Here is a 3,920-nt window from a genome sequence, read left to right on the forward strand (position 1 = left end):
TTGGTCTTCCTATTGTTGATTTCTAATTTGATAGCATTGTGGTCTGAGGAGACACTTTGTAATATTTTGATATTTGTAAATTTATGGAGGTTTGTTTTGCAGCCTCACACATGGTCTATTCTTGAGAATGTTCCATGTGCACTGGAAAACAATGTGTATTGTGCTCTAGTTGGGTTTAATTATCTATGAGTTCTCTAGTTGGCTGATTTGGTTGTTTAGTTCTTCTATGTCTTTGTCAAGTTTATCTCTGGTTGTTCTATCCATTTTTGAAAGCGGTGTATTAAAATCTCCCACGATTATTGTAGATTCATCTATTTCTTTCTTCAAATCTATTAGAATTTGCTTCATATATTTTGGAGCTCTTTCATTGGGGGAGCATAGAGATTTATTATGGTTATGTCATCTTGATCAATTGTCCCTTTATTCATGAGATAATGTCCATCTTTATCTATTATGCTAGTTTTTGCCTTAAAGTTTATTTTATTAGAGATTAATACTGCCACTCCTGTTAGTGTTTTATTGCAATTAGCTTGGTATATATTTTTCCATCATTTGACTTTTAATTGGTTTTGGTTGTTGTGTGTAAGATGTGTCTCTTGCAGCCAGCATATAGAAGGATCTTGTTGTCTTATCTATTTTTCCACCCTCCATCTCTTATCAGGTGCATTTAATCTGTTTACATTCAGTATAATTATCACTAGATATGGATTAATTGCTGCCATTATGATTTGTTTTGTTTTGTTGTGGTGTTGTTGGTTTCTTTGTTCTGTGTGTCTTCCTTTGGTGAGTTCATGCTTTGTGTTATTTCCTGTGAGTTTCCTCATAGTTTTAATATTTCCATGTTCTTCTTGGATTTTCATTTTCTTGGTATGTTGTGATGTGTTAATTTTCTTTGAGGTTTCCTTATATTCCATTAACTTTTCCCTCCATTTAGTGCAGTCTATTTTATCCTGTAATATACCTGGCTTTCTCACCAAAGTGAGACTACTTGTTTACCTTCTTTTACATTGTAATCATTTTGATCATTGAAGGACCTCCCCGATTATAAGTTTGTTCTAATAGTTTTGTTTGGTTTTTCACTCTTCCTTCTGTCGATTTAGTTCTGGGAGGTGCTTCCATATATGTCAATCTCTGGTTGTTGTTTGTTCTTGTTGGTTCTCAGTCCACAGAATTCCCTTTAGGATGTTTTTCATCACTGGGTTGTCTTTGGAATACTTCCTTAGCTTCTGTCTATCCTGGAATGTTTTGATTACACCTTCGTATTTGATTGACAGTTTTGCTGGATAAAGGATTCTTGGTTGGCAGTTTTTTTTTCCTTCAGGGTTTTATATATGTTTCACCATTGCCTTCTTGCTTGCATGATTTTTGCTGAGAAGTCCGAACTTAATCTGATTTGCTTGCCTTTGTATGTAACACTTCTGTTTTCCCTAGCTGCTTTCAGGATTGTCTCCTTATCTTTGATTTTGGAGTGCTTGATTATGATATGTCTTGGTGATTTTCTTTTGTGGTCTATACTTCGTGGTGTTCTTTGAGCTTCTTGAATGTTTATCGTTTCACTTTTCGGATGTCAGGGAACTTTTCTTCAAGGAGTTCTTCAACTATTTCCTTTCTGGATTTGTGTGATTCTTCCTGTTCTGGAATGCCAATGATAATTAAGTCATTCCTCTTCATGCTGTCCAACATGAATCTTAGACCTTCTTCAGATTTTTTTATCCTTTTTTTCTGCTTGCTCTTCTATCTTAGTGGTATTGGAGATTTGTCTTCCAGCTCACTGTTTCTGTCTTCCATCTCTGTGTGTTCCTTCCATCTTCTCTCTCTCTCTCTTTTTTTTTTAATGTTTTATTGTGAATTATATGATCGTTTACATGGAAGAACTTTAGTTTTACATTCATTCCATCATATATCATCTCATTGCCATAGTTCCAATCCCCTCCATGCATCATCAACCACCCAAAGGGTATATCCCAGAAACCCACCCCCTACACTTCCCCCTCTTCCCCCAGTTTTTGGTCCACAGTCCCTTTCCTTCTCTGGGTCCAAAGTCCCCAGTCGTTTCATCACTCCTCGTCATCATCTCTGTCTCTATCTCAGGCATCTCTGTTTCTCTGGGTAGGGTCCCGCTCTCAGCTCTTCTCCGTTGATGGTCCCAGAGGACTCCGCTCCTATCCTGGAGAATTAATCACTCCCTTCCTTGTTACAAAACGTCTACCTTTGCATTTCCAACCCTCATAGTTCATCCTGGTAAGCATTATTCACTACAGTATCATGAGTTACCCATCTATATCTCCTTTCAACAGCTCCGCCCAGACAGATTGAATAGTACCTACTGGAGAGTCTGCCTTCTGGCATACTCCCTAGCACCAGGTTCCCTCTTGAAAGCTTGTAAGCCAGTCACTTCTTGCCTTTGTAGTCCCCCCCCCCCATGTGATTATCCAATGTCCAAGCTGCCCTTTTCCATCCACTCTGTGTGGGGGTGTGTGTGAATGTCTCTTGCTATGAGGATTTTTTCACTCTTTTGAGTCACTGCTCCATAAGTATAGGTCAAGTTCATCAGACTGTATCAGCTCACTCTTTATTTTTTTCCCTCCTCTTTTTTCCTCTCTTGGTTGAGCTCCGATCATCTAGTAATCCGGTCCAGGTCACGTGGGTATCATCTGCAAGTGTGGGCTCTCCTGTGCCTATGTCCTCTCTTCCCGTCAGCCAGTAGCTCTGCTCTCCTCTTGAGTCCTCTGTGGCCACGCCACTGACTCTGGGCCCAAGAATCCCCAGGCCTCTTCACACAGCTTGCCAACCAGGTCCCCAACTGGGTCCACAGAAGTCCACTGAACATTGTAGGTCTTAGCTTGCCACATCATTGCTGCTTTTACCCCACTTCCCCCCATCGGTGATGTTTGTGGTCACCAATCAGAGTGTGCATTTCCGTTGAGTCTCAGTCTTGGAAGGGGGTTTGCGTTGAGAGGACCTGGCCACTTGCCTTGATGTTTTCTAGGGAAGTGATTTATTTGTTCTTGTAGTAACAGTCTATCTGTCTCCATCTTTTCTGCAGGTCTTTCTTTCAAGAGGTATCTTTTATTCTTCTAGCCACTCCAGGCTGGTCTGCTCGTCCTTTCAAGTGGAGATTTCTCATCTCTGGAGATCTGGATGTGGTCCTGGTTTCTACCTATATTTTTATGTATTGCAAAAGCTCCGCAAGAAGCCTCGTTCACTGGGTACGCTGTAACCCCATTTTAGGTATTCCAATCAGTCATAGGCAGAAGACGGACTTACAAGCCTTCTAGTGTGGTGTTTCTGACTATTCCTTTCTCTCCCTCTCCAGTGTCTACTCTATATTATAATGTGAGGGAAACCAAGATTAAAACAAACAAACAAACAAACAAACAAAAAACAGTCAAGCATCTTAACATGATTCCCCCCTCCCCATTCCAACCATGACTCAATCCCTGTATCTCAGAGCCCTGCCGTTCCAAGGCTGTGCATATATTGTTCTTTATCTCTGTCCCATTTAGTCCTTTCTAACATGCCCAAATGTTCTCCCATTTGCCCCATTTCTCCACTTCCCTCTCCCTCCCTATATATTGCCCCCCTCCTTAGCACCCAAGCTCTCCTGTGTCCAATCGCCACCATGTGCTCTGCCCTCCCTCCTTCCCCCCACCCATCATCAACTTCCCAACACCAACAAAGACTTCCCCCTACGCCCTTTTAGATAATTCCTTTTTCTTAGTCTTTTACAGTAGTGGTCCTTTGCACTATTTCTCTTTCTGTGATTGACTAATTTCACTCAGCATAATGTCCTCAAGGTTTATCCATGTTATGCGGAGGCTTACCGCTTCCTTGTTATTCTTCAATGTAGCATAATATTCCATTGTGTGTATGTACCACAATTTGTTTATCCATTCTTCAATTGATGGGCACTTTGGCTG

Source organism: Chrysochloris asiatica, unplaced genomic scaffold (genome assembly GCF_000296735.1).
Source record: "Chrysochloris asiatica unplaced genomic scaffold, ChrAsi1.0 scaffold00227, whole genome shotgun sequence".
Taxonomy (NCBI): Eukaryota; Metazoa; Chordata; class Mammalia; order Afrosoricida; family Chrysochloridae; genus Chrysochloris; species Chrysochloris asiatica.